General features: G+C 45.5%; 1 pseudogene; it reads right to left on the bottom strand.

Moving 5' to 3' along the window:
* Positions 1–21,787, bottom strand: part of LOC134737327 (lymphocyte-specific protein 1-like) — a 58,805-nt pseudogene extending 37,018 nt beyond the window's left edge.
* Between the last annotated feature and the right edge of the window lie 336 nt (positions 21,788–22,123).

Genomic DNA, 22,123 nt, shown 5'->3' with positions numbered 1-22,123 from the left:
TCCTTTACACATTTCTCACAAAGTATGTACAAATATAAAAATGCACTGACTGCAAGGGGGAAAAAGGATTTAAGTTAAAAAAGGCAGGGGGACATCTAAATGCATTTTACTTCAGGGTAGGGATTTTACAACACATAGTCCACATCATTTAAGAGTCTACAATAAAAAACAACTAATACTGCCTGGTGCGGTGGCTCACATCTGTAATCCCAGCACTTTGGGAGGCTGAGGCGGGTGGATCACTTGAGGTCAAGAGTTCAAGATCAGCCTGGCCAACATGGTGAAACACTGTCTCTACTAAAAATACAAAAGTTAGCTGGGCCTGATGGCACCTGTAATCCCAGCTACTCGGGAGGCTGAGGCAGGAGAATTGCTTGAACCCAGGAGGCAGGGGTTGCAGTGAGCCGAGATTGCGCCACTGTACTCCATCCTGGGTAACAGAGTGAGACTCCATATCAAAAAATAAAATAAAACAACTAATATTAATGCAAACACATGCAAGGTGTACAGTACAGTTTGCTAAAGTGTTTGTCTTTTTGCCGTCAACAAGATCTTTTTATAAAGCAGGAAGGGTTAAAGTAAAATCAGTTCTTATAATCCCCTTGCACAAGCTTCATCATATATTTAAATTTTATGACAGATTCCTTAAGTGACTTTATTTTGGACCTCCCCTACAAACAATAAACTGCTCCCTTTTCTCAATCCCCACCATTTTTCTCACCCACCTTGACATGTAATCCACAGAAAAAAGAAAGTTGGGAAAAGGAAAATTAGAGACAATGGCCTTCTGCCCATTCCTGCCCCCCACCCCAAGGAATTACTAAAATCCTACATTTGAACATGAAACAAACTGTAAACAACTTTTAAAGTCAGCAAAACAGAGGGGCTAGGAAAGAGTAGCTCTCCAGAATATTAAAAGAACATTTACAATTGAAATACTATCTTTCACATAAGAAGATGAAACTATGTCACAAACACTAACTTGTTAAAGTGACTCATACTACCTCTTAAAAGTCACAAGGGCCTCAAAACTAGCTATAAATTTCACTATTCTCACATGTACCACCACCCCCATCTATTATGCTGACCCACTAAGACAGGTAACAATGTTATTTATGTATCTACAGTGCTTTCCATTAAGTGAGCAAGAACTTTACATTTAAGGATGACCTTGCCACATCCCTAAGGAATTGTGAGGATTGTGCAACTCTGGTTTAGCAAGTGAGCCATTAAACTTAATTCTCATTCAAACTTAGTTTGAATGACCTTTGTTTCTATTCGGTACCACAAGAAACATAAAATCCAACTTATCTAGTCTCTTATAACTTTCAAAATGTAGGTAGTGTTAAGCTTTTGTTTTCATTTCAATGTGCTCTTAAATTTTACATTACAATTAAAGGAAGGATTACATTTATCTTACTGAAATAAAAGTAGTCTGAAAACAATTCAATTGTTTTCAGAGGAAAAGGCATCAAATATCCACAAGACTCTTTTGAAATTATATATTCTGCAGTGGGATAATTATGTTACCTAACCAGAACAGTAATGACACATGCATTTAAAGCTGATAAAAATTAAAGTCTTGTCAAAAGGAAGTGACAGCCCAACTTGTCAGGCCAAAGATGCTTTGGCATAGAACTTTATATGCTCTTTAAAATGACTTTAATAAAAATAATAAGCTAATCTATGCAATCAAACTTTGAAGGTAATAACAATATCAATTATCAATTTTGTCCTCTTGATACTCCTTGGCTAGTTTTGCATTTCTGCTAACATCATTGGTCCTGGATGATTCTGAAACTTCAGCCTACAATACCGTAAAGTCTTTACTGTATATGTTCAACTTCAAGCATAAGAGAAATTACAATTAAAAGTATAATCAGAGGCTGGGCACAGTGGCTCAGCCCTGTAATCACAGCACTTTGGGAGGCCGAGGCGGGAGGATAACTTGAGCTCAGGAGTTTGAGCCTAGCCTGTGCAACATAGCGAGACCACGTCCCTACAAATAATTTAAAAAATCAGCCAGGCATGGTGGCATGTGTCTGTGGTCCCAGCTACTTGGGAGGCTGAGGCAGGAGAATTACCTCAGCCCAGGAGGCCAAGGCTGCAGTGAGCAGTGATCACACCACCACACTCTAACATGGGTGACAGAGTGAGACCCTGTCTCAAAGAAAAAAAACAAGGGGGGGGCAGTGGGTGGCGGGGTGGTAATCAGGGCCAGGCATGGTAGCTAATGCCTGTAATCCCAGAACTTTGGGAGACTGAGGTGAGAGGATTGCTTGAGGCTGGAGTTTGAGACCATCCTGGCAAACATACCAAGACATCTCATAAAAAAATTAAAAATATAAAAAATAAAGTACAATCAGATTTCTCCTTTTCCATCAGATGGATAAAGTTCAGTAATTTAATAACATGGTAGAAAACAGACATTTATATGTTAGCTGTGGTGATATAAACCAGTTTCACTTTATAGAGGACAACTGGTAATATCTGTGAAGTTTGTAAATGCATATACCCTTTAACTCAACAATTTTAGAATGTTATCCTTCAAATATATATTTGCACATACGTTTAATTATATAATACATGACTGATGAAACACAGACAAGAATATGTATACAACCCAAATGACCACCTAAAGGAGACCGGTTAAATATATGAGTATAATTGAAAGAAAATTAGGACCTGAACTAAGACCTTTGAGAAAAGAGTAAAAGACTATGAGAATAATGTCAATCTTTTACCTTTTCTTCTCTACGAAACTTAGATGTTAGAAACAAAAAGTCTTAAAACACATTCCTACATAAAAAAAAGAATTCCTTCTGTAAAACGACCTCAGTCAAAAACATAATAATTGGTATAAATTCTTACTCTTTTAAAATAAAGATTAAATTCCCACTAAAAATTCTCCAGATATGGCAGTATATTGCTCTTTGAATTGAACTGAGGAAGGGCGAGGGTGAGAGACATAAAAGACGAAAACAGTGAAAGGAAGAAAAAAAGGGAAGGAAAAAAGGTAAAAAGAAAAAGAGGAAAATAGGTCGGACACAGTGGCTCACACCTGTAATCCCAGAACTTTGGGAGGCTGAGGCGGGGGGATCACTTGAGGTTAGGAGTTCGAGACCAGACTGGCCAACATAGTGAAACCCTGTCTCCACTAACCATACAAAAATTAGCCAGGAACTGTATTCCCAGCTACTCGGAAGGCTGAGACAGAAGAATCACTCAAACCCGGGAGGCGGAGGTTGCAGTGTACAGAGATCGCACCACTGCACTCCAGCCTGGATGACATGGTGAGACTCCATCTTAAAAAAAAAAAAAAGGCAGGGCGCGGTGGCTCATGCCTGTAATCCTAGCACTTTGGGAGGCCGAGGCAGGTGGATCACGAGGTCAGGAGTTCAAGACCAGCCTGGCCAAGACAGTGAAACCCCATCTCTACTAAAAATACAAAAAAAATTAGCTGGTCATGGTGGCAGGTGCCTGTAATCCCAGCTACTTGGGAGGCTGAGGCAGAGAATTGCTTGATCCCAGGAGGTGGAGGTTGCAGTGAGCCGAGACCACACCACTGCACTCCAGCCTGGGCAACAGAGTGAGACTCCATCTCAAAAAAAAAAAAAGTGTTATGAATAAAATATGTTTAAAAAATTAGAAATTATCAACTGCCATTTATCGGTACAACTAAACCTAATGATAACAGGATATATTTCTGGAGAAGAAAACTTTGGAATTATCTTCAAGGAAAATGAATGTTGAACTTCCATGATACTTTATACGTATTTTTCGCAGTATAGAAAATTAGATATTCACTTCCTATTATAAACAAAAAAGATAAAAATAATAGAAGGAAGATATTTTACTAAGTCTGCATGACAGAAAGAAAAATTTTTTTTATTTAATTTTTTATTTTATTTATTTTTTTTGAAACGGAGTCTCACTCTGTTGGCCAGGCTGGAGTGCAGTGGTGCCATCTCAGCTCACTGCAAGCTCAGCTTCCCGGATTCACACCATTCTCTTGCCTCAGCCTCCTGAGTAGCTGGGACTACAGGTGCCTGCCACCACGCCCGGCTAATTTTTTGTATTTTTAGTAGAGACGGGGTTTCACCATGGTCTCAATCTCCTGACCTCGTGATCTGCCTACCCTGGCCTCCCAAAGTGCTGGGATTACAGGCGTGAGGCGTGAGCCACCACACCTGGCTGAAAATTTATTTTTATATTATTTTCAATTCTAATTTGTCAAAAGGATATATGTAAATAGGAAAATAAATCTTCTATATTTAAACAGGTTTATCTGCATACGTAATATCTAATAAACAATTAAAATATTTAAAATGTACCACTTAATTTATTAAAGCCCCCCCCACCTTTTTTTTTTCTTTTGAGATGGAGTCTTGCTCTGTCGCCCAGGCTGGAGTGCAGTGGTGTGATTTCGGCTCACTGCAACTTCAGCCTCCCGGGGTCGAAGTAATTCTCCTACCTCAGCCTCCTGAGTAGCTGGAATTACAGGTGCGCACCACCACGCCCAGCTAATTTTTGTATTTTTAGTAGAGACAGGGTTTTACCATGTTGGTCAGGCTGTTCTCAAACTCCTGACCTTGTGATCCACCCACCTCGGTCTCCCTAAGCGCTGGGATTACAGGTGCAAGCCACCGTACCCAGCCTTATTGAAGCCATTTTAAACTACCTTGTATTCTAAAATTTAAAAGGGCTAGGATTCAAAATTGAAATCACTGAGAAGTATATTCAAAATGAAAAATACACAAAATTCTTGGGTTGGACACTTTTCAGTAGCTTTTCAGCTACTTGCTATGGAATATAAAGAGCATTCACTTTTACAAAAATCTAAAATAAAATATTATAAAGCTTGATTAAGGTTCTCATCTTTTGATTTGAACACAAACTTCAAAGTAAAAGAGGAAATATATAAGTAAAAGTCAATTATATGGTTACAGTGTACAATGAAGTTTCAATAATCTGCTTTATGTCTTAATGCCTTCTATAAACTATATCTATTCCCTCTGAAAAGCTTTGGATTATATTATCCTCTTAAATCTAGGCTGCTAGTTTTCTCTGGCACATAATCACTGCCTCTAGCCCTCTCTCTTAAAGACAGTGTCTTTATCAGTCTAGGCGTGGTGGTTCATGCCTGTAATCCCAGCACTTTGGGAGACTGAGGCAGGTGGATCACCTGAGATCAGGAGTTCGAGACCAGCCTGACCAGTATGATGAAACCCCATCTCTACTAAAAATACAAAAATTAGCCAGGCATGGTGGCGTGTGCCTGTAGTCCCAGCTACTCAGGAGGCTGAGACAGGAGAATTGCTTGAACCTGGGAGGTGGAAGTTGCAGTGAGCCAAGATCATGCCACTGCACTCCAGACTGGGTGGCAGAGCGAGACTCCATCTCAAAAAAAAAAAAAGTGTCATTATCATTTGGTGACATCAAACGTTACCATCAGAATCACCCAGATGACTTGTTAAAACACAATTTTTTAGGTTCTACCCTCAGAGTTGCTCATTCAGTAGGCCTGGAGTGGGGCCCAAGAATTTGCATTTCTAGTAAATACCCAGGTGATAATGCTGCTGATCTGGGACCACCCTTGGAGAACCACTGACTTATACCATTTTTAACATAGTTAGAAGGCCAAAAACAAAAAACAAAGCAAAACAAAACAAAACACAACAAAACAAAAAGCAGGAAATAGTCTGTTAAGGAGCAAGGAAAAGAACAGTCCTAGAGGCCGGGCGCGGTGGCTTACGCCTGTAATCCTAGCATTTTGGGAGGCCGAGACGGGCGGATCACTTGAGGTCAGGAGTTCTTAACCAGCCTGGCCAACATGGTAAAACCCCCATCTCTATTAAAAATATAAAAAAATTAGCCAGGTGTGATGGCAAGCGCCTGTAATCCCAGCTACTCAGGAGGCTCAGGCAGGAGAACTGCTAGAACCCGAGAGGTAGAGGTTGTGGTGAGTTGAAATCATGCCACTGCACTGCACTCCAGCCTGAATGACAGAGCAAAACTGTCTCAAAAAAAAAAAAAAAAAAAAAAGGAAGAAGAAAAAGCAAATAGTCCCAGAACCCTCTTTTTTTCCCAAAGTGTTGGGATTACAGGTGTGAGCTACCGCGTCCAGCCCCAGAACCCTACCCTTTTTACTCCACAGAAGTATGGAGTCTTATACAGGCCTTCAAGCTGACAAACGAGTACATACTAGCTTTTTGATTCTCTTCCAAATTCCTTATTTGTGACTATACTTTTGGCAGTCTCCTGATAAAATGAAATCTACCAATGTATTTCAGTTCAATCACATGTTTGGGAAGTACCTACTTCCCATCAGGTCTAAACTGCTATAAAGGAGAATATAGGAAAAACAAATAAAACCAAGTTTCTACCCACAATGTACTTCCAATCTAGTTAGGGTACAAGACCAGCACACATATGTTCACGAAAACAGCTAAGAAAAGATAGTGCAGTACTAATAAATGAGGATTCAACTGATAAAATCAAATATTTGTATTTGTTCATTTAACAATATTAACTAAATACCTACTTTGTGCCTGGCACAGTTATTGGTACTGGGACTGAAGTGGTGACAAAACAAAGCAGAACAATCCAGTGAATGAAACACATGTTGCCTAAGACGTATGTGTACCAGTAGCATATGTTATATTTACTTAGAACCAGAAACACAGTTGCAGGCAAAAGCAGAGAATATAAAAATAAACACAAAAAGCAACTGGATGCCTATTTAACTCTGGAGTCAAGTAGAGAACTGATGTTCAACTTAAAAATTGCTTGCTTGCTTATTCATTTATTTGTTTATTTATTTGAGACAGGGTCTCATGCTGTTGCCCATGCTGGAGTGCAATCATAGCTCACTGCAGCCTCGAAATCCTGAACTCAAGCAATTCTCCCGCCTCAGCCTCCCAAGTTGCTGGGACTATAGGCGCACACCACCACATGTGGCTAATTTTAATCTATTTGGTAGAGACAGGGTCTTGCTATGTTGCCAGGCTGGTCTGGAACTCCTAGCCTCAAGCAATCCTCTCACCTTGACCTCCCAAAGTGCTGGAACTACATGCATAAGCCACTGCACCAAGCCTAAAAACTGTATTCTAATCTGGTATTTATTCTACAGCTAGTTTTACTCTTTTTTTGAGATACTCTCACTCTGTTGCCCAGGCTGGAGTACAGTGGTGCAATCTCGGCTCACTGCAACCTCCGCCTCCAGGGTTCACGCAATTCTCCTATGTCAGCCTCCAGAGTAGCTGGGATTACAGGCACCCGCCACTGCATCTGGCTAATCTTTGTATTTTTAGTAGAGACGGGGTTTCACCATGTTGGCCAGGCTGGTCTCAAACTCCTGACCTCAGGTGATCTGCCTGCCTCCGCCTCCCAAAGTGCTGGGATTACAGGTGTGAGCCACCGCACCCGGCCTAGTTTTACATTTTAACAAACTAGTGAGTCTCCTGAAATATTCCTAATAAATAAAATTACTGTACCATTTTATTTATTTATTGTTACATTTCAAAAAAAGGTAAGATGTGAACTTATGGATTATATTGAAAATAAAGATAAATTTCATTTTATGTTTTTTAGAGATGAGGGTCTCTCTTTGCTGCCAGGTTAGGAGTGCAGTGGCATGATCATAGTTCACTACAGCCTTGAACTCCTGGGCTCAAGTGATCCTTCTAGATAACATTTCACCTCTGAAATGCTATAGGAGATACTGGTATATTCTTTCAAAAGCAAGCTCTCCATCCCTAAATGTCAGATTGCAAATATAGATTTTCGTATACAGAAAACCCTCAACTGCTCAAATTCTCACTTAAAGCACTAAATTAATTACACCCACATTATCACCTTATGGCAGCTTATAAATAAATGTACGTCAGTAGATTTCTTGAGATCCCAAAGGCTCTCTCAGAACTCGAATCAGTCAGTTAAATTCCCTCAGTACATCTTCCTATCTTTCAACTCTTTATAAATGTTCCTTATGTTTGCTCAAAGGGCTAGAAATTCCGTTTTTTTTTTTAACTTATACACACACACATATATATGCAGTTAGCCCTTCATATCCATGAGTTCTACATCTGCAGATTCAATCAACCATCTATCAAAAACATTCAATAAACAATAAATACAAAATTTTAAAAATATGGTATAACAACTATTTTCATAGCATTTACATTAAGTATTATAAATAATCTAGAGATGATTTAAAGTATATCGGAGGGTGTGCATAGTTTATATGCAAATACTATGCCACCTTATATAAGAAAATTGGAACTTGAACATCCAGTTATTTGTACTGGATGGGGGAGTTCCTGGAACCAATCCCCTACAGACATTGAAAGATAACTGTATATGTACATATACACATATGTAGAAGAAAAGAGAGAATAAGATATCAATCAAGGGAGGAATTCTGCTGATTTACGGTATGAGACAATATGACATTCGTAGATTTAACATTCATGTTAAATGTTTTGAGAGCTACCCAGAAGATACTTTGTTAAGGCAATGGAGAAGCTAGAGGCCCAATCTAGGGGCTAAATGCATGAGTCTAGCCTAACACCAAGCATTTGTTTTTGGAAGTTTTTTTGAGACAGGGTTGGAGTGCAATGGCACAATCACGGCTCACTGTAGTCTTGACCTCCTGGGCTCAGGCAATTCTCCTGCTTCAGCCTCTCAAGGAGCTGGGCCCACAGGTGTGTGCCGCCATGCCCAGCCAAGCATTTGTATTAAAGTTAAAAGGCAATGACTCTAAACAGTTTAAGAAAAAAAACTGGGCTGGGCACGGTGGCTCAACCTTGTAATCCCTGCACTTTCGGAGGCCGAGCCGGGCAGATCATGAGGTCAGGAGATCAAGACCATCCTGGCTAACACAGCAAAACCCTGTCTCTACTAAAAATACAAAAAAATTAGCTGGGTGTGGTGGCGGGCGCCTGTATTCCCAGCTACTCGAGAGGGTGAGGCAGAAGAATGGTGTGAACCTGGGAGGCAGAGCTCGCAGTGAGCAGAGATCACACCACTGCACTCCAGCCTGGGTGACAGAGGGAGACTCCGTCTCAAAAGAAAAAAGAAAAAAACCCAAATCTATTGATGTAAAATGCCCCCTGCCCCCACAAAGAAAAAAAAATGTAAGGACTAAGAAAATGGCAGCTCTTAACCAGGAAAAGAACAGAAATGTTCTATACCTCCGCCACCAAAAATCACTGAACTAATTCAGCAAATGCTGTAACCTGAGCAAAAAGGATTCAAGTGAAATAAAACCTTCATTAAAGTTGAAAAGGATATTAACTTGTAGAATATGCGTACATGTAAGAAACATAACGTATTACTCTCAATGGAAATATAATTCAGATAAAGAATTCCACAAAAAGATGTCTTAATCTTAAAATCTGAGGATTTACAGAGCTCTCAGAAAGTATTACTTGCAAATGATAAGTCTTCTATAATGTATGATTTTGTTTATGGTTAGCTCCAAAAGAGTTTTTAACATGTTTTAAACCAACATGATTATCTGTTGATAGGCATATAATCTCTAAAGAAGTATTCTTCAATAGGCAACACTTCTCATATTTAAAACATTCAGTCTTTATGTATAAATTATGAATCCATAAATCTTAAGGAACTACATAAAGCCCAAACTCTTCCCAACGGAACAAGGCTATCGACAATCTGTTCCCATCCCCTCTATCTAGCTTTGTCTTCCACATTCCTACTCACACATCCTATGCTCCAATCAAAGTAGACAATTAGGCTAGGCACGGTGGCTCATGCCTGTAACCCCAGCACTTTGAGAAGCCTAGATGGATGGATCGCTTGAACTCAGAAGTTTGAGTCCAGCCATCGGCAACATGGTGAAACCCCGTCTCTACTAAAAATACAAAAATTAGCCAGGTGTGGTGGCTCAAAACTGTAGCCCCAGCTACTCGGGAGGCTGAGGCACAAGAATCACTTGAACTTGGGAGGCAGAGGTTGCAGTGAACTGAGACTACGCCACTGCGCTCTAGCCTGGGCAATAGAGGGGAGGATGGTGGGCAAAGGAGGGAACGAAACTCACAATTTTATATTTTAAAAAAAATAAGTAGACAATTAGTCTTCAGATACTACCTGAACTTTCCCAGCTCCATGCCTTGGCTTATGCTCTTCTCTCTCCTACCCCTCCAAATGCCCTTTCATTTTCAGATTCTACCAATGTCCTAGTCTGAGCCTACACACACCACAGTAATCCCTTCTCCGAATTCCAAGGGCATTTATTTTCTATTTAAAAACAAAACAAGAAAACATCTGTGTATGTACATATTTTTAACACTTTATGAGACTTATATTAATGTTCAGCAAAAAGGCAAGAAAATAAGGACTTTGGCATACTTAATATGCATCACGTACTCTACCAAACACCTTCTATAATTAATCTCATTTAATTAGGACTATGACATAATTATTATCTTGTTCTCTTTTAATTTTCAAAATGTTCATAATTTATCTCATCCCAAACCAGATAAGCCCTCTAAAGGCAGAAGCCTTCATTCACGCACACAACATAAAATAATTAAGTGCCTACTAAGTGCTTCCCACTTGTATTGAGGACACACAAAAAGGGGATTTTTGCATTCTACTAGATTATAAATCTGCTGAGGTTAACAGCTAAATAAAAATAGACTTAACTGTTCCATCCCAAAGTGCCTTGCAATACTGTGGTTATTCAATGTTATTTGATTTAAAAGATAAAAGTTCAATCACAGTAAATGGAAAAAAACAGGCAAGAAGGTACAAAGTAGAAGTATAAACAATAATTACCATAAACTAGAAAGTTTGTTTTTCCTTAACCTTTGAAATTTTTTTTTAAATTCTCAATTCTTTTGCCTATACAAAGGTGGCTATGAAATGTGAATTAGAGCTCCTATTAATAAAACAAAATAAATCAAAAATGTTGGTATTAACGTGTAAATAAAAAATTTATAGATATTATAAATACTATGTACTTAGACAAAAGCAGATAGGAAATATCATGAAAGCAATTTCTCTAAAAAAACACTTATGATGCCTAATCCCCTGAATAAAGACATTTAAGCCTTTCTTGCTTCATATTTAGACAAAAATCTTCCTGCTTGCTTATGTTCCTATTTCATCTCTGAAAAGAGTGTAAGCAACCAGTTGTTTGAGGCACCATTCTTGGACAGTAATAGTGTGCTGTCCTTAGTATATGAAGATGTAATTACTGTAGTAACAACAAAAACCTAAGCTTTTGGATTGGATTCTGTTTTGGTTTTATTTTCTTCTACCACTACAATAAATGACACAATCTTTCACTCTTAACGATAAATGGTGCATAATTTTAAGAAAATTACGTGGAATTAAGAGAGAAATTCATGCTCATGGAACACAATTTATATTCTGTGAAGTATTAACAACGACTAAGTGAATGAACACGTAATCTGACTTAACTAACACCATCTTATTAATTGATATTACATACATAGATCAAAATTTTGTAATATATTGAATAAGACTTAACAGAAAACTACATATATGTAAGTGATTAATAATCTTTCAATATGATGATGAAGCCAACAGAAAACTATAAAAACTGTATTTGAGAAAGATGGAAAGTGGTAATAGCAGTATATATGTTCTTCAACTTCTAAATTAGAGAAAATCTTATGAGTCAGCAAGTTAACATTTAATTTGATTATTTTTGATGTTACCAGCCCCAGAAATAGCATTCTGAAACAGATTACAGGCTTTCTTCTTTATATTTGTTGATACATCAACTATCGCAACTCACCTTTCATTTTGTTGCTAAATTTTCAGAATAAAGTGTGTGTGTGTTAAAATTCTCCTTCTAAAATAATCTTTCTATGTTCTTACATATTTAGGTTTGGAATATGGTTCATGATGGCAGAATTGTCCAGGTCAATATAGTAAAATACTCTGACCAAGACAGTAGGACCCAGACTCAAGCTGGGGAAGAGATAAATAAGCTCAGTTAAAAAGAAAAAGAGGGCCAGGAACGGTGGCTCATGCCTGTAATCCCAGCACTTTGGGAGGCCAAGGCGGGCAGATCACCTGAGGTCGGGAGTTCCAGACCAGCCTGACCAACATGGAAAACCCTGTCTCTACTAAAAAATACAAAATTAGCCGGGCGTGGTGGTGCATGCCTGTAATCCCAGCTACTTGGGAGGCTGAGGCAGGAGAATTGCATGAACCTGGGAAGTGGAGGTTGCGGTGAGCCAAGATCATGCCACTGCACTCCAGCCTGGGCAACAAGAGTGAGACTGTCTCAAAAAAAAAAAAAAAAGAAAGAAAGAAAGAAAAAGAAAAAGAGGTCGGGCATAATGGCTCAAGCCTGTAATCTTATCACTTTGGGAGGTCAAGGCAGGAAGATGGCTTGAGCCCAGGAGTTCAAGACTAGCCTCGGCAACACACTGAGAATCCATGTCTACAAAAAACTAAATAACTTAGCGGAGCATGGTGCTGCACACCTGTGGTCCCAGCTACTTGGTTGGGAGGCTGAAGTGGGTGGATCACTTGAGCCAGAGAGGTTGAGGCTACAGTGAGTCATGTTTCTACAACTGCACTTCAACCTGGGCTACAGAGCGAAATCTTGCCTTAAAAAAGAAAGAAAAGAAAAAGAAAAAAGAGAAGAAGAAAAGAAGAAAGAAAAGAAACTTGCTGCATAGACATGACCATATTCATTTGAAAGCAAGTTAATAAATATGTATCCTGAAAAGATAGTTTAGAAAAGAAACTTACAGGCTATGACCAGAGTGATTATAAAGCATTCTCTTAACAGTTTGCAGGAGGAAGAAAAAGTGTATTCTTTAAAATGATTTCATTACTAGTAAATAGTTCTATAAGGAAAAGTAGGGGCAAAAAGGCAAAGAAATATGAAACTAAGTCAATGAAAAGCAAATAGGCTATGATCACACATCTAAAGGCCATGAACATGGCAATGAGTATTTTAAAGAATCTAAAAAGTGTACTTTGAATTTTAAAGTATTTTAAGAGATTAATTTTATAAAAGGAAAGACAGCGTTATCATGCAGAAGGAACATATTTAGTATAATCAAAAGTTTAAGAAATTGGCCAGGCGTGGTGGCTCACACTAGTAATATCAGCATTTTGGGAGGCCAAGGCGGGCGGATCACCTGAGGTCAGGAGTTCAAGATCAGCCTGGCTGACATGGTAAAACACCACCTCTGCTAAAAGCACGAAAATTAGCCAGGTGTGGTGACGCACACCAGTAATCACAGCTACTTGGGAGGCTGAGGCATGAGAATTCCTTGAATCTGGGAGGCAGAGGTTGCAGCGAGCGAAGATCATGTCACTGCACTCCCGCCTGGGCAATAGAGCAAGATTCTGTCTCAATTAAAAAAAACAATGAGTTTAAGAAATAAAGGAAAGCTGAGTGTAAGGAAATCTTTTCAAGGGTAGTACTGGTATAGCTCAAACCTGGTTTGAATTCCAGCTTTGTCACTTACTGGGTAAGTAAGTAGCAGCCTTAAGCCCAACTGCTGTTTGCTATTTGCATGTATTTTCATAAATAAAAGTGGTCTGTAATGTTTTTACAGTGTTGTCAAACTTCAAGATTATCAAAACTATTAATATCCTGTTTAATGTTTAAGAATAAATAACTACTTGATATCTTTTAACTACTGTCCTATCACTGACTTTTAAGACTCTTACTGACAATTTTGTGATTTTTCATGTAATCATCCTTTATATCTTACTTAGCAAGTTCTCTATTAGACATAATATATGTCTACTGAATGAAATTTAATTACAGATACCTTTGAACATTTATTAAATTTAAATTATATTTGTACTTGTAAGAAATATTTAAACAATGCTTTATTTTTCTAAAATAAAAGAAAACCAATAGCACAAACCTTCATTTTCTAAGTGTGTCAAGTTGTTTTGTTTTTCTTTATTTGTTTGTTTGTTTGTTCTTTGAGACTCAGTCTCCTCCTGTTGCCAGGCTGGAATGCAGTGTGCGAGCTCGGCTCACTGCAACCTCCAACTTGCTGGTTCAAGTGATTCTCCTGCCTCAGCCTCCCGAGTAGCTGGAATTACAGGTAGGTGCCCCTACACTGGGCTAATTTTTTTTTTGTATTTTTAGTATAGATGGGGTTTCACCATGTTGGCCAGGATGGTCTCGATCTCCTGACCTCGAGATCCGCCTGCCTCGGCCTCCCAAAGTGCTGGGATTACAGGTGTGAGCCACTGTGCCTGGCCTATTTTAACCGTTTTATGTCTTCTGTTTTTGTGTGACAATGAAATGAGTTAATATTTCCCGCCTGCACCAACCACATTTAGGCTCTACCTTAATTGTTGATGAGGTCTTGGAGCCTCCCTTCTGCTCCCAGAGGCTTTTCTTGGTCGTGTCTCCAGCCACAATATCCTGGGGGCAGCAGAAGGGTATGTCACAAGGGCAGACCCCTGGATCTCGGGGAGTAGAAGCCCTGGGCCCTTCTCTCCTGCCTTGCCTTACCTGGCCAGGGGGCCTGGGATCTGCCTACCAAAACTTTTTCTGTGCAATCCCAGTGGAAGAGGCAGGGAAAGGAATAAAGGTGCCACCCACCTCCACTCAGACAACACAGCCTTCTACACCAGCAAGGGTGAACCCAACCCTATGGCAATACCTCAGGGTTCTGTCTGTCCACATTCATCCTGGACAGTCCCACACTTGTCTTAACAAGGAAACCTGGCCTGCTACTAAACTCCCAGGTGCTGGCTCTGCAGCCCAGCCTTGCCTCTGGAGAGGACCTTACCTTGCAGGATGGAGTCTTGGCCGCAGACTGAGCCTGTACCTTACCCGTCTCCCACCGACTCTTGGTACTGGCCACGGCCATGCTGGGCAGCTCTATGGAAGCCTGGTGGGCTAGCTTGGGGGTCTGGCCAGTGGTCTGCAGAGGAGGAAAAGCATCAGGGTTACCTTAGTGGACAGCCACCGTGGTGACATCAGAGGGTCACACTGGGCAACCCTCTGCTTTGTGTTTGTGTTTTCTCTGGGAGCACTTTCCCAATGAAGCCCTAGAGTGGGGATCACTGGAAAGATGTGCCTTCCTCCATTCGATGCAATTGTGAGACACCTCCCTGTCCTGAAGAGCATCAAGGAGATGATGGCGCACAGGACAGATGTGGGTCTGCCTCCATGCTGCTCAGGGGGTAGGGCTGCGGGACCATGGGATGGATGGAGGGACACTGAATGGATGGAGAGACAGTGGTTAAATTGCAGAGTATTGGTTGGATGGAGGAGCATTGATTAGATGGAGGAGTATTGGTTGTATAGAAAGGTGTTGATGAAGGAATATTGATTGGATGGAGGAGTACTGATTATATGAAGGAGTATTTGTTAGATGGAGGGGCATTGATTGAATATAGTAGTATTGGTTGGATAGAGCCATATTGGTTCAATGAAGGGGCACTGATTGCATGCAACGACATTGATCGGCAAAGGAGTATTGGCTGGATGGAAGGGCACTGGTAGGATGGAAAGGTATTGACTGGATGGAGGAGCAGTGAATGAATGAAGTATTGATTGGATGGGGAAGTATTGCTTGGATGGAGGAATATTGATAGGATACAGGAGCATTGATAGGATGGAGGAGTACTTGTTGGATGGAGAGGCATTAATTGGATGGAGGAATATTGGTTTGATAGAAGGATGTTGGTTGGATAGAGGAACATTGATTGCATGGAGGAGTACTGGTTGGATGGAGGAGTATTGGTTGGTTGAAGGGGGATTAATTGAAATCAGAAGTATTGGTTGAATAGAAGGGCACTGATTGGATGGAGGAGTATTGGTTGGTTGAAGGGGGATTAATTGAAATCAGAAGTATTGGTTGAACAGAAGGGCACTGATTGGGTGAAGGAGTAATGTATGGATGGAGGGGCATTAATTGAACAGAAGAGCACTGATTGGACGGAGGAATACTGGTAAGATAGAGGAGTGCTTCTTGGATAAGTGAGTACTGGGTGGAGGGAGGGGTACTGGGTGGATGGAGGCACGCTGATTTAGCAGAGGAGTATTGGTTTGATGGAGGGGCACTGGGTGGATGGAGGGGCACTGATTCAGTAGAGGAGTATAGGTTGGATGGAAGGATACTGGTTAGATGGAGATGTCCTGATTAGATAAAGAAGTAGTGGTTGAATAGAAGGGCACTGATTGGAAGCAGAGGCATTGATTGGGTGAAACTATTTTGGTTGGATGGAGGGAAATTGACAGGATAGAAGGCCACTGATTGGATGCAAGGCATTATTGGATGGAGGGGCATTGATTGGATGAAGTTGTTTGGTTGGCTGGAGGGGAATTGACTGAATGGAGGAGCACTGAATGAATAGGGGTATTGATTGGATGAAGGTGTATTGGTTGGATTGAAGGGAGTTGGTGGATGAAGGAATATTGGTTGGATGCAGGGACACTGACTGGATGGAGGAGTATTGGATGATTGGATGGAGAGGTACTGATTGAATGGAGGGGCTGGCATGTGGGATTGGCATTGGTTACATGGTGAGCCATTAATTGGATAGACAAGTATTGGTTGGATGGAGGGTATTGGTCAGATGGAGAAGCATTGATGGATGGAGGAGAATTGATTGGATGGGAGGGACATTGATTGGATGGAGGGGCATTGATTAGATGGAGAGGCACTGATTGGATGGAGTAGTATTGGATGGATGGAGGAATCTTGATTGGATGGAGGGGCATTGATTGGATTAAGGAGTACTGGTTGGATAAAGGGGCATTGATTGACTGGAGGAATATTGGCTGGATAGAGGAGCACTGATAGGATGAAAGAGCATTGATTGGATGGTGGAGTATTGTTCCGATGGGGGCATTGATTGAATGGAGGAACACTGAATAATTGGAGGAGTATTGGTTGCAGGAGTATTGGTTGTATAAAGGAACATTAATTGGATGCAGGAGCATTGATAGGATGGGAGATTATTGGTTGGATGGAGTAGCATTGGTTGGATGGAGGGGCATTGATTACATGGAGGGGCATTGATTAGATGGAGGGGCATTGATTGGGTAGAGGGGCACTGATTGGATGGAGAAGCATTGGTTGGATAGGGTGTTGGTTGAATAAGGCAGCATTGATTGGATGGAAGGGCGTTGGTTGGATTAAGGAATGGTGCCAGGATGCAGGAGGGACCTGACAGCAGAGGGGAGCCAGGTCATACCTCAATGGCCTGGGTGTATTGTTCCAGCCAGTGGTCAATCTTGGATATGGGCAAGTCTGGCTGGGATTTCTTCACACTGTTACTGGAGGGTAGAAGATGTGTCAGGCTCCATGTCTCCCACAAGGCTTCTCCCAACCTGCCCAAGCCTCTCCCAGAGCCCCCTCGGTCTCCAGATCTTTACCCTGTGACTCCCTTCAACCCCCTCTTGAGGAAACCTAAGATCTGACCCCAGAAAGCAGACAGACAGACAGACAGACCTCTTCTCTATGGAGCGGTTTAGGAACTCGGTCCTGTCGATGAGCTGCAGAGGGTGGAGAGAGACACAGGCCTGCAGCAGCTAAGGTAAAGCCCACCCTCCATCTCCCCAACTACTCCACCCACTAATCCAACCCCCAACCCTTATATCACGGGGGTTTGCTGAGCGCCGGGCAATGGGGGGATAGCAGACAAAAGCCAGGCCTGGGCCTGGTCTTCCTGTGGCTGGCATGTGGGATTGGCCTTTTGGGTATGAGTCCGGGAGAGGGGAGAAGATGGAAGGCTTTGCAGCTTGACCTACTTTGATGGGAGGGCTCAGGGGAGGCGAGCTCTGTTCGATGGTCCCCTCCAAGACCAAGGGGCTGGGTGTCCTGGGCTGCTATTTCTGGTGCTAGAAAAAAAAAAAACAAAAACAGACATCCCAGGTGACCCCCTGCTTGTACCCCTCCTGCCCTGCCCAGCACCTGTGGGAAAAAATGCTGTTCCTCCCTGAGCCCCAGGTTCTCTGTGGCCCTGACATGCTCGTTTTGGAGCTGGTGGGGAGGGACCAAGGAGTCTGGGGAAATGACTCCAGATCGTGCAAGAGGATCACTGAGCCTCGCCCTCTCTGAGAATGTGGGCCCAGAAGGGGCTGCAAGGTCTAGGGGTGTGGGGTGCTGACCCACTCTGGCCTAGACCCACAGGGCCCACAGAGTGGTGCAGACAGCAAAGGCTGGCTCATCCCTGGGGCGGGGGTACACCCAGACCCTCTGAGGTGGAGCCATCACCTCCTCCTGTTCCTCCTCAGCCCCTGCGGCCCCCAGGTTGTCCTGGACAGTGTCCTCTGGGTCTGGCCCCTCCTTGCTCAGACTCAATTCCTCCAGGTGGACTTCGTCGCTGTCCTCCTTTTCGCAGGCATGCAGGCTGGGCCTGTGGGTGGAAAGGGAGGCAAAGCCGTTCTAGGGCCGTTGGATTGCTTGGTTGACCCCTTCCTTTTTCCAAGCCTCAGTTTCCCCATCTGTAAAATGAAGGTAGTCAGGCTACTTGAGTGCCAAGGGTTCTGAGACCCAAGCCCATTGGGAAACAAGGTCCAGTGGCCTCAGAGCCAGCACAGTCTGCTTGGGCCGCTGTGTCAGGGCCTGAGGCCCTTGGGGAACTGCCCAGTCCCCGCTAGGCAGGGCTCTACAGACTGAGGGTCCCCCAGGCACAGAGGCTGGGTTCAACCCCCCAGCTTTCTGGCTGGGCCTCAGCTTGGCAGCTGCTCGCCACTCAGTTGGTCTGGCGGGGTCCCCGCGGGGCCGGGCTGCCGGGGCCACCACTCCTGTTCTGCTCCCTGTGGGGGCCCTTGGGTGTTTGGGGGACTGGAGGCTGGGTCATTTGGAGGGCTAGGCAGGGGTAGGGGCCAGGTCACTGAGGAGCAGGGCCAAGGGGCTGCCGGCTGCGGGGGAGGGAAGGCCAGCCAGCTGGCAGCTTCCAGCGGCTCTGCATTTGAGCAGGACTGAACCTGGAGGAGAAGATGGGAAATTCTCGAATTTTCCATGATTTCAGGCCCCTGGGTATGCGTGCCAGCCAAGACCCAGACCCACCCGCCCAAGGTGGGCAGGGGTCTGAGCCAGCAGCAGCCACACAGAGGGGCCATTCAGGAGCAGCTCTGTGCAGCCAGGCAGGTGCAGGGGGTGGGGTGGCAGCCGCAGAGCTGGGCTCCACGGAAGAGTCAAAGCGCCCCCTGCTGGTGGGAGCAGCCTTGCCCGCCTAGGCCTGAGGCCAGGGAGAAGGGAGCTGCCTAATCTCAGAAAAGCAGGGCCGCTGACTCCTAAGCGCATAGGGGGAGACTGAGGCCTGGGGAGGGGGGCGGTGGGCACTGCGCCAGGCCAGGACCAGTGGCTCTTGGGGAGTGGGAGCCTGGTTGTAGGAGGACAAGGGAGTGTCGCTCAGCAACACTGGTCCCTAGAGCTCCAGGCTGGTTTAGGGCCTCAGAGGGGCCAGGAAGAACCCTGACCAGGGAGAACTGTCAGCCCAGCCATGAACTCTGTTCCCACTCAAGGCAAGGGGGTCCTGGGCAGGGCTGGGGTCCCAGATGGCCCGGGCCCTGCAGGGCAGGTGGGGTCAGCCCCTTCATGGCCGCAGATGACAGAGTGGCAAGGAGCCTGAGCAGGGGTAGTGAGGTGGGGCTCGGGAGCAGCCCGTCGGGCCTGTTGGGGTTGAGACAGGCACACACATCCCCACATCTGGAAAGTGCATCCTCCCGGCCAACTCTCCGGCGTGCACATCTGGAAATACCTGCTCCCCTCTGTGGGAATGGAGATCTGCCAGCCCCGAGGGAGGAAGGGGCGGCGGCGGACTCTCAGCCTCCGTTACAGAAGCGGCCGCAGCTGTGTGCTGATGTGGCAGCACCCGGCCTGGCCTCACAGCTGCCTGGATGGGGCCCAGGGGCCGTGGGGAGCCCCAGAATGAGGTTTCCTCACGGCCCCTCGCCGGCCACCATGCTGTCTCGCCCTCTTCCTCCCTTCCCTCCTTTCTCCCCCTTTCCTGGCCATGGGGGCATTTCAGGGGCTCCTTGGAAAGGGGAGGATGGGGTGGCTGCTCAGGCGCAGGTTGAGGGCCTGAAGGGAGCTCTGCTGTGCCCCAATCCGCCCAGCGCCTGCCCTCAAGGTCCAGAGGGAGCCCCGCTCTACCCAGCACCTGCCCTCGAGGTCCAGAGGGAGCCCCGCTCTGCCCAGCACCTGCCCTCGAGGTCCAGAGGGAGCCCCGCTCTGCCCAGCACCTGCCCTCGAGGTCCAGAGGGAGCCCCGCTCTGCCCAGCACCTGCTCTCGAGGTCCAGAGGGAGCCCCGCTCTGCCCAGCGCCTGCCCTCGAGGTCCAGAGGGAGCCCCGCTCTGCCCAGCACCCGCCCTCGAGGCCCTCACTCACCCGTCCTCTTGCTCCCCCTCAGGACTCCTGCACCGGGGGGGCTCTCCACTGTCCGAGGCACCCTGCGCCCCCTCGTGCTGCTGCCACTGCTCTGGCCTCTGGGACCAGTTGCCAAAGCCCTCATCCTCATCCAGTTCAGGGGCCTCCGAGGGCTTCAAACTGAGGCTGAGGGTAGCAGCAGGGAGCTTAGGACTGGGCAGCTGCTGCCTCCTCTGCCCAGGGCCCACACTCACCTCACAGCGCCCGCTCAGGCCCTGGACTCCAAGTGTGGGAGACCCTGTCTGCCACAGAGCTGGCTCTGGGCTGTGTCTCCTGTGGTCAGAATCCCTGAGGGCAGGGCTGTGCCTCCCCCGTCGGTTCTGGGGCAGCCTGAGAACTGTGCTTCTTCTATCAGTCCAGGATTCCTTGAGGCTCAGCAGGGCTATGCCTCCTCCATCAGTCTGGGGCTACCTGAGGGCAGGGATATGCCTCCCCCATCAGTTTGGGGCTCCCTGAGGGTAAGGCTGTGCCTCTTCCATCAGTGTAAGGCTCCCTGAGGGCAGCGCTGTGCCTCCCCCATCACTCCGGGACTCGCTAGGGCAGGGCTGGGCCTCCCCCGTCAGCCTGTGGCTCCCTAAGAGCAGGGCTGTGCTTCTCCCATCAGTCTGGGGCCCCCTATGGCAGGGCTGTGCCTTCCCCATCATCCCGGGGCTCCCCAAGGGCTGCCCTGGTCCTCACATGAGGACCCTACATGAGGTCCTCCTAAGCCTCGACTTCTCAGGCCTCCCATGTGGCAGGGGGAGCCCCGGGATAGCTGGGGCCCTTGGTGGGGGTGGCCAAGGGCCTGACTATGGTGACCGCTGAACCCCACTCTGCCCAAGGCTGCTGACTTGGAGAAAATGGAAGAAAAGAGGCCAGGAGGAAGGGAAGCATTATTGGAAAAACAGCCCAGCCCAGCTGCAGAGGCCTCCTGGGCCCAAGGAGGAAGCAAGCCAGCCTGGCCGCCAAGTTGGACGTAGCTCTGTGAGTCACTGGCGGGGGAGTCTGGTGGGGGGCTCGGGCCAGGCTGCATGGCTGGGGTCAGAGGCGGTCCGAGCAAGGGCCAGGGCACGGGCACAGAGCCTGGGTCAGCACCCAGGAGGCAGCCAGGTATTGGCAGACCCTCATCCAGGGCTGTGGCCACCCTCACCCCAGGAGCACTCACCCACTCCCGCGCCTGCTCCTGGGGGCCCTTCCTCGCTCTCATCCTGCACTGGAACCCCCAAGCCCAGGCCCTTGACCTCCCCCTCTGCCCAGGCCCCAGGGTACACAAATAGGGGCTAGAGCCCAGGCATGCGGTAGGGGGCTGCTCACAGCATCTCCTGCTCCGGCCTCTTGGGGACAAGGCCACCTCTGTCCTCGTCCTGGGCCGGAAGCTGCCTGTCTCTCTCGTGCTGGCATTGCTCGCAGAAGGCCTCCTCCTCGTCCTCCACGCTCCAGGAGCAGTGGGCCTGGTGGGGGACACAGAGGGAGTCACACCACAGCCAACACAGGTGCTGTTTTGCACCCATTCTTCCCATCTACACAGGCCTTGCTGGGGCCACACGGTGCAGGCAGCCCTGTCAATGAAGGCAGTCCCAGGCTGGCCCTCAGGCCTCACCTTGTCCATCTTTAAATAGAGGCTGCCCACATGGTCATGAGGTGCCCTCTGGCCCAGGAGAGGGTCCTGGGACCCTGTGAGGATCTGGGCACGCCTGTGCCCTATGGGAATGAAGGTGGGACTCCAAGGCCCATTCAAGCCTGAAGAAACTCAAGGACAGGACAAAAG

The sequence above is a fragment of the Symphalangus syndactylus genome, chromosome 8 (genome assembly GCF_028878055.3).
Source record: "Symphalangus syndactylus isolate Jambi chromosome 8, NHGRI_mSymSyn1-v2.1_pri, whole genome shotgun sequence".
Lineage (NCBI taxonomy): Eukaryota > Metazoa > Chordata > Mammalia > Primates > Hylobatidae > Symphalangus > Symphalangus syndactylus.
This window is presented reverse-complemented; position numbering and strand designations above follow the sequence as displayed.